Source organism: Pelodiscus sinensis, chromosome 1 (assembly GCF_052426305.1).
Source record: "Pelodiscus sinensis isolate ZL-2025 chromosome 1, ASM5242630v1, whole genome shotgun sequence".
NCBI lineage: Eukaryota > Metazoa > Chordata > Testudines > Trionychidae > Pelodiscus > Pelodiscus sinensis.
In genome coordinates, this window is record NC_143052.1 from 221,102,999 (window position 1) to 221,112,584 (window position 9,586).

The 9,586-nt window shown below is 39.9% G+C and overlaps 1 long non-coding RNA gene across 1 annotated transcript; it reads right to left on the bottom strand.

Annotated features, from left to right (window-relative positions):
* Nucleotides 1-1,411: 1,411 nt before the first annotated feature.
* LOC112545311 (uncharacterized) lies at nt 1,412-9,194 on the bottom strand. Its single transcript, XR_016348773.1, has 4 exons — nt 9,118-9,194; nt 6,873-6,981; nt 6,291-6,349; nt 1,412-4,192 (listed from the first exon to the last, which is right to left on the bottom strand). It is a non-coding gene; the product is annotated as an uncharacterized LOC112545311 (long non-coding RNA).
* Between the last annotated feature and the right edge of the window lie 392 nt (nt 9,195-9,586).

Genomic DNA, 9,586 nt, shown 5'->3' on the forward strand with positions numbered 1-9,586 from the left:
TATTATTTTAGGAAAAAAATGTTACATGAAACATCAAAATCACTAGAATCTGTGTAGTATAAAATCATAGTATAGCTAGACAAGTAAGAAAAAATAATGTTTTTTCCACGTACATTAAATTCATCACCTGGTGATGCACAATTTTTCAAAGGTCATGAGGAGATGTGCTAAAGTGACAAGGAGTCCTGTGGCACCTTATAGACTAACAGATTTATTGGAGCATAAGATTTCATAGGCAAAGATCCACTTCATCAAGGTGGGTCCAATAAATCTGTTAGTCCATAAAGTGCCCCAGAACTCCTTGTCACTTTTGCAGATTCAGACTAACACGGCTACCCCTCTGATACTTGAGGAGATGTGCTCTCTCCTTTGGCCAGACACCTCCACCCTCCAGACTCCAGTGTTTTTCTCCGTATAACCCCGGATCTGCAGGGCATGGAGAATGAGGATGGATGATGTCATGGAGGCACTTCTTTGATCTCAGCAGCACCTAGTGGGGGTACAGTAGTGTTGGAAATCAGACTTTTTATTTATATATGGATTTAGAAGCCTAGCTTCAGGCTTCTAGTTTTGAAAGATTTTGCCCCTCCCCCCCATATTTATACTGTGGAAGGGATGGATGGGCTAACCTTGCTTGTACCTTGAATGGGATTTGGCAGACGCTTGCCATGTGGTGGTGAAATTGGTATGGATAAACATATCAAATATTATTCAGCAACATATATCTAGCTGGCATTGATATTCCTATTATTCAGCAAATGTAATAATGTTTAGTTCTTTTCTTCTCTAATGTACATCTATCAGTACATTGTTGTTTACATTTGACTCCCTCTGCTGGCTCTTCAGTAGCAGAACACAACACTACTAGATCAGCAGTGCACTGTGTGTTCATTCTTAATTTCTGCTGTAAGTGGATATTTGTAAAAGCTTAGATTTTAAGCATAACTTCTTATTTTGTCTAGCTTCACTGCTCCACAGGACTCCCTGACTCACCTCTTGGATGATCTTCTATTTCAGATTCCGTCAGTCCTGAATTGAAATGATGTTTCTGAGAGAGACAAGGTGCATGAGGTAGTATCTTTTACTGGACCAACTTCTATTGGTGAGACACACAAGTTTTTGAACTAATGCAGAACTCCCTTTCAGTTGTATGTAAGCTCACAAGCTTGTCTGTCTCTCACCAACAGAAACTGGCCCAAGGTAAGATGTTACTTCACCTGCCTTATTTTACACACCTTGTCTCTCTTAACATCTTGAGACAACTCAACTTCAGCAGCTCTGCATCCAACAATGTTTTTCTTAGCTGTCTGGTAGGAGACAGAAAGCAATTCTGTGAGGTAAGGTAACATATTTGTTTATGTGCAGTGTTACCTATCTAAACCCAGGTCAGTCTTACTGTGAGTTTGTCATCTCCCCAGGGCCTCGCTGTAACTGTTCTGAAAATTTTCAGAATGCCTCCAACTCCATTAATTTCAAGGGAGTTGAGAGCATACAGCACCTCAGAGGACTATAGCCCTTAAGATGTTTTATTAGTAGTCAATGAGTTCAAGTTACTCAGTTTTGTGAAGTTCAGTCTCAGTTTTGTGAAGTTCACAAGTCACGTATACCCTGCATAGAAGTCTATATTGTATGTTTTTAATCCAGGATTTCAGAGAGGATGAGGGCTAGGGCCAGGAGCTCCACAGCAGCAGCATTTGTGAAGGGATTCTGATGAGAATCCTTCCAGTGGATCTGAGAGGAGTGGGAGAACGGACCTCTTCTACAGGATGCAGTGCATGCTTCCTTACGCCCGTTCAATGACTGGTGAGGAAATGATTGGGTTTTGGAATGCTTGGGTGCAAAGAAAAGAAACAAGAATATTTATGTATTCAAAATAAGCTCCTCATATCATTTTGTAAATGTGATTGCACTCTCTTACCCAATTCCATTTCACCTCCAGGCAGGTTAGCTACAGCCTGCCCATTGTGTGTGGTACAGTGAGTCTTATGCAGTATGAATGACATACAAGGCTACATCTACATATTATGAAGCTTTTAGCAACAAGGCTGTGTCAACACAATCCTGTCACTAAAAATCATGCAGTGTAGCTGCTGTTTGTCAGCACTTTTGCCGACAAAATACTTCTATCCACTATGAGCGTACCTGCTGACAAAGCACTGTTCACACTGCCACTTTTCACGGTAAAATTTTTGGGCTGGGTTAATACCTCTGAACAACAAAAGTTTTGATTATCAATTGCCAGTATAGACATAGTCCAAGTGCAGACAGAATTTAAGCATGGATCTATTGCCAAAAGAAAAGCTTACAAAAGTCTCTTGTAGGGCACACATACATGCTGGCAGCTAGAAATAAACATATAAGGATTTAGCACTCTTAGAATCTTTAATCTTACAAGCAGGAGACAATGACAGATTGATTACAAGACAAAAGTCACAGGAACCAATCCTTATTAATGTAAAACACACACCTATTTTCATGTTTTATATTTTAATAAAAATACAGATAATAGTAGGCAGCAGTTATAGAGTGAAACAACCATTTGCCTCAGTAGTAAAACTTTCCAAATGTTTGACAATTAATAGGAATAATAATTTTATATTCCACTACACAATCTTATAAGGTGCTAAACACCTCCTGAGAGGTGCTGAATGCCTCCAACTCCATTAATTTCAATGGAGTTGAGAGCATACAGCACCTCAAAGGATTATTCCTCTTAAGGTGTTTTATTAGTAGTCAACGAGTTCAAGTTACTACATGGTTAACGTAATTGTAAGTGGCAACAGGATCCAACAGCTTCCCTAGGATACATAAGGTTGAATTCTGCTCCCAGTTACACAGGCAAAGCTCCTGTGTAACTGGAAACAGAACCTGGCCTGGCTCAAAGGGTAAAATCCTGCTGTCAGAGTCACACTTATCTACAGGACAGATCTCTCTTGGGAATTATTCGCCATATGGAGCTCCTACAAACACCAATGAGAGCTTTTGGGCAGGAGCTTGAACAGGTTTGGACTTAGTGTTTTATGTAAGGTAACATATGGGTCCCCAGCCAAGTCCCTGTCAAGAGGAAGGACCCTTCATATCTGACACCTGTTTTCCTGATACTCAACCCTTCCTGGCCTTGGTAGGAAATGAAATTGGAAGCAACTAAGCAAACTAAAAATAAAGAAGCTTTTCACCAGCTATAAAAATTTTAGAGTCAGACATGAGACATGTGGATGGTCGGTGTGGAAAAGGTCCACTAGGGATTTGAAAGGAAGTGGTCGGTCCTTGTGTCAATACTTGACTCTTTTTAAGTACGGGGCCTCCATGTGGGTTGATCCCAGAGCAGCTGTATATGCCAAAAGGTCTCTTTGGGCCCCACAGGTCAATTTCCAAGCAAGATCCACAGTGTGGATAAGTTTGGCTTGATCTGGCAGAAGGATATTTGCACAGGCATGTTTGCTTATGGTGATGTGCTACCTGATCTGGTTCTTTCGTTTTTGGATGCACTTTACTGTCTAAATTAAGATACCTGTCACAGAGAAGTAAGATCCCACTCAACAGTAGCAGGAGAACAGCTGCAAGTCCCACATGAATAGCAGACCCTACTTCCTGAGACGTTGGAGTGGAAGGCAAGTGGTAAGAAGGAGGGAAGGCAATACTATGGTTTTTCATTATGGACTGTAAATTCCAGCTTACTGGAATTAATATGAATACACTAGACATGATGTTCAAGACCCCCCCGGTTAGAAAAAAAATTAAGATATAATGTTCCTTAAGCTCTTTCTTATAATTACTCCACAAAAGAAAGAGAACTAAACATATAGCTACTGCTTCCATGACAGCAGCTAATATCAGAAGGTCTTGGGCAATAACCATTTCTGAGGGGATGAAAGTGTCCTGATTATTGAATCCTTGACAGAGCATTAAGGAAGAGCCATTGGTAAGTTCAGGGTTAAAAGTAAAGCAGACATCCCACATTCTGATCCAAATGTTGCCAGAGGAGATGAGGGTGGAATTGTCCAAATGCCACACTCTCCATGGTATAAGTCCTAATGAAATCATACACAAAATCCAACCTAAAACACTCAAAACAAAGGCAAGCAGTGGAATGTGAGAAGTAATGGCCAGGAAATTCACAACCTTGAGATTTTCAACTTGTGTCACAGTTCTGTCAGGTGTACTATCAGCCATGCAGACACTTTCAGGTTCACTGAAAAACATAACATATATAAAAGCATATATGGATTGGTGTGCATATAGTACACACCAGGCCATTTACATACTATGATCATCACAGTAATATCTGAACTAACCAGATACACAAATAATTTAGAATTAGTTCAACATTAAAACTTAATTTCCTCATGGTGTCATGTGATTCATAAAAGTTGTATGTCAGGATTTTAATGCCTCCATTCTCCCTTCTATACTAGGTTTCTGGCTCCAAGAACTTTTCCTACAATGCTCCTGCAGTCATGAGGCTCCTAAGATGCACTTCACAGCTAGGTCAGAAGGTAGATGGTATCCTCCAGGGAGCTCAGCCATTATGGAAAAAATGGGACCCTGAATTATAACTTCCATCGAGCAATGTAACACCATAACAAAATGCAGTTTAATGTTAAAATTACTCATAATTAAGTTCAGTTCTCTCACGTAAGTTCAAACCACTCTCCCCCCAAAAATTTCAATTTGGGTAGAACCAGCCTGAATCAAAATGTTTCATTTAGGTTTTCCTGATGGAAAAAAAATCAACAAAATTGAAATTTTCCTGGGAAAAACTGCATTTTCTGTTGAAAAATCATACGTGATGGATCATTCACAAGTTGGTCTACTCAAATGTCAAAAAAAATTCCTAATCTAAGTTTCATAGAATCATAGAATCATAGGACTGGAAGGGACCTCGAGAGGTCATAGAGTCCAGCCCCCCGCCCTCAAGCCAGGACCAAGCTCCGTCTACACCATCCTTGACAGATGTCTATCTAACCTGTTCTTAAATATCTCCAGAGAGGGAGATTCCACCACCTCCCTTGGCAATTTATTCCAATATTTGACCACCCTGATAGTTAGGAATTTTTTCCTAATGTCTAATCTAAACCTCCCCTGCTGCACTTTAAGCCCATTACTCCTTGTCCTGTCCTCAGAAACCAAGAGGAACAGATTTTCTCCTTCCTCCTTGTGACACCCTTTTAGATATTTGAAAACTGCTATCATGTCCCCCCTTAATCTTCTTTTTTCCAAACTAAACAACCCCAGTTCATGAAGCCTGGCTTCATAGGTCATGTTCTCTAGACCTTTAATCATTCTTGTCGCTCTTCTCTGTACCCTTTCCAATTTCTCCACATCTTTCTTGAAATGTGGCGCCCAGAACTGGACACAGTACTCCAGCTGAGGCCTAATTAGTGCAGAGTAGAGCGGCAGAATGACTTCACAAGTTTTGCTTACAACACACCTGTTGATACAACCTAGAATCATATTTGCTTTTTTTGCAACAGCATCACACTGTTGACTCATATTCAACTTGTGGTCCACTATGACCCCTAGATCCCTTTCCGCCATGCTCCTTCCTAGACAGTCGCTTCCCATCCTGTATGTATGGAACTGATTGTTCCTTCCTAAGTGGAGCACTTTGCATTTCTCTTTATTAAACTTCATCCTGTTTACCTCTGACCAAATGACTTGCTAAGGTCATTTTGAATTATGTCCCTATCCTCCAAAGAAGTTGCAACTCCACCCAGTTTGGTATCATCTGCAAACTTAATAAGCGTACTCTCTATCCCAATATCTACATCAAGTTTGCTTGTGTAGTCTTGACTTGTGATATACCGTGTTCTGAAGCTGTGTTGGTAAGTAATATTTTTTACTATGCCAACTTTTGCGGGCAAAAGAGACAAGCTCTTGATACCTTGTCAGGTTATTATGATAGTCACCTAATTTTACTTCACCATTCTATGTGTAAAGCTGACAGACCCAGGTCGTTAGGGGCTTAAATAATGTGCCTCTACCATGTGAGCTGAGGCTGTCAGATAAGGCTATAGAGCAGACTTCACTCTCCCTTGTCAGTGGTCTTAGTGCCTCTGGGTTGCATATGAATTAATATCTAGCTACTCCTTCCAACTTCCTTCCTAATATTCTTTTCATGTACAAACAGTAGAAAAAGCAACACTGGAAATCTTAAGTATCACAATACACTAGTTAACCCCAGATCTATTTTCAAAGTGGTCTTTGAGGTCAAAATAACCCCAGGCATTCACTTCCTCACATTCAGTAGTATGTGTTTTATGTACAAGAAATTAAACTACTTACAGTACCTTAGTACTAAAGGAAGAACTTATAAGACTCCATGGGTGCTCCAGGACTCAAGAACCCACTGAAAAAAATGGGAGATACTCAGCATTCATGAGTCTCAGTCTTATGTGGCACATGACTCTTGCACTTTGGGACCTTGGACAGGGATGTTAGAAACACCCTAGAAATGGGGGGAAGAGGGGAACCACAGGACCCAAGATTGTGGCCCTGCCCCCTGCTCTGCCCCAGGACCCCATCCCCACTCAGCCTCCTCTGTCCTGAGGCTCTACTTCACTTCTTTTCCCAAGGCCTTCTTCCCACTCTGTCTCTTCTCCTGAGGTACCTTCCATCTACTCCTCTCTTTGAGGCATCATCCATCCTCTCCTCTCAGCCCTCTCCACCGAAGTCCCCTTTTCCCATTGCTCACTCCTCTCCTCATCTCCCGAAGCCCCCCTCAACAGTTAAGATACACATGATAGACACTTTCAGTAACTAGAATCAGAGGGCTGACAGAATTGCTGGGCCCTGGGCAAGGCGGGGTGGGGACTCAACGGTCGCAGAAGGGGTGGGCCTCGGATCAAAGGGACAGGGCTGGGGCAGCCAACCTTCAGTGCCACCCAGAACATGCAGTGCCGCCTCCTCTCCCCTGCTGCTCAGAGCTAGTCCTCTTTCCTTCATTAGCAACAGCAGAACTGTAATTGCACTGTAGAAGCTCTATGGATAGAAATTTCATGATTGAATATAGCACTAGGCATATACTATCAATCACCTGACTAGAATGGTGATGGTGACTGAAATGCTCAGGGCCATTAGAGAGGCAATAAAAATAAAAAATGTGATAATAATGGGTGGAGTTAATCTATCCCCATATTGACTGGGTATATGTTACCTCAGGAAGGAATGCAGAGATAAAGTTTCTTGACACCATAAATGATTGTTTATTGGGACAACTAGTCCTGGAACCCACAAGAGGAGAGGCAATTCTCAATTTAGTCCTAAGTGGAGCTCAGGATGTGGTTCAATAGGTAAATATAGCTGAACTGCTTGGTAATAGCAACCATAACGTAAATGAATTTAACCTCTCTGTGGTAGGGGGGAATACCACTACAGCCCACCCCAGTAGCATTTAATTTTAGAAAGGGAGACTAAGCAAAAATGATGAAGCTAGTTAAACAAAAATTAAAAGATGTCAGCCCCAAAAGTGAAATTTCTTCGTGGCTCAACTAGAAAGTATACTCCCAAATTAAAAAACTGACTCTGTGGCTAAACAACAAAGTAAAAGAAGCAGTAAGACAAAAAAAAAAGCATCCTTTAAAAATTGGATGTTAAATCCTATTGAGGAAAATAGAAAAGAGCATAAACTCTGGCAAATCAAATGTACAAGTGTAATCAGGAAGCCCAAAAAAGAATATGAAGAGCAACTAGTCAACAACTCAAAAAGTAACAGCGACATTTTTAAGTACATCAGAAACAACAAGTCTACTAATCAATCAGTGGAGCAACTGGACAATCATGGTGCTAAAGAAGCAGGGATGATGAGGCCACTGCAGAAAAACTAAATGAATTCTTTGCATCAGTTTCCACTGCAGAGGACATGAGGACGATTCCCACATTCTTTTTTGGTGACAAACCTGGAGAATAGCTCATATGACATCATTTTTTAAAAAAAGGCTTCAGAGGGAATGCTGGCAGTTGCAGGTAACTAAGCCTAACTTCAGTTTCTGGCAAACTAGTTAAAACTATAGTAAAGAACAGAATTATAGCATACATGGACAAACATGACTTGTTGGGGAAGAATCAACACAGCTCTTGTAAAAGGAAATCATGCCTTACCAATCTAGTATAATTCTTTCGGGTGGGGGTGGGGTCAACAGACATGTGGACAAGGGCAATCCAGTAGTTTTAGAGTATTTGGACATTCAGAAAGCCTTTGACAAGGTTTCTTACCAAATGCTCTTTAGCAAAGTAAGCAGCCATGGAATGAGATAGAAGGTTCTCTCTTGGATCAATAACTGGTTTAAAGTTAGAAAACAAAGGATAGGAATAAACGGTCAGTTTTCAGAATGGAGAGAAGTAAATAGTGGTGTCCCCAAGGGGTCTGTACAAGAACCAGTATTTTTCAACATATTCATAAATGATCTGGAAAAAAAGGCTAGTGTTAGGGTTAAATTGGAAGTCCAAAGCAGACTAGGAAAAGTTACAAAGATTACTCACAAAATTGGGTGACTGTGCAACAAAATGGCAGATGAAATGCAATGTAATGCACATTATATGGTCTAAATTAGCTATAATAATGCAGGAAAGAAATCTTGGAGTTTTGTGTATTTCTCTAAAAACATCTGCTAAATGTACAGACACAGTCAAAAATGCTAATGGAATGTTAGGAACAATTTGGAAAGGGCTAGATAATACGACAGAAAATATCTTAATGCTAATATGTACATCAATGATTTGCCTATATCTTGAATATTGTGTGTAGATGTGGTTGCCCCATTTAAAAAAGTTATAGAGAAATTAGAAAAGTTATAGAGAAGGGCAACAAACTTGTACTGATCTCCTTTGTAACATGCTTTGAAGATCTGTTGATAAAAAGCACTGTGTAAGAGCTTGGGATTATTATTAACTTTCGAAATGTGCCAGGTGCCTTTCAAACACAAAGACAGATGCAGTCACTATCCAAAAGAGCAAGCAACCTTTTCCTAATTTTATACTGTGGGATGGGACAATTGTATTACTACAATTACAGTACTATGTTCAACTTCATTAAATTAAAATGTGGCAAGCCAAAATACAATTACTGTACTAAGCACTATCACTAATGCATATAGTAAAATAATAGGCTATTCACACATTTAAGAACATATGTAGATTTTCCAGCTGGTCTGCTTTGACTGTCCCAGTAACAGAACAAATAAATATTACTGAACAAGAATTCTCCTCAACTGTTTGTTCTAGAATGTAAAGCTAAACATTCTCATCCCATTATTCTTGTTCCCATGTTTATTGTTTGTAACTAGCTCATTTGAAAATTCTATTCTCTTCAGACTCTTCAAAAAGTCCTTAGGTGATATACATGTTCATTCATTTGATCTAAGCCTATAATTAATCTTTCCTGTCTCTTCAAAGATAATAATATGGATTAGACCCTAAGATCTTCTGCACTACCACACAGATGGCTATCACTTGAGCTAACCATTAGCTCACAGTTGCAATAGTACACTGTTATCATTCTGCAGCATCTTGACATTTTCATCATATGACATCTTTCAGCTTCATTAACATTAGTACTACTACTAACAGATAACTTTTTTTGCTGTTA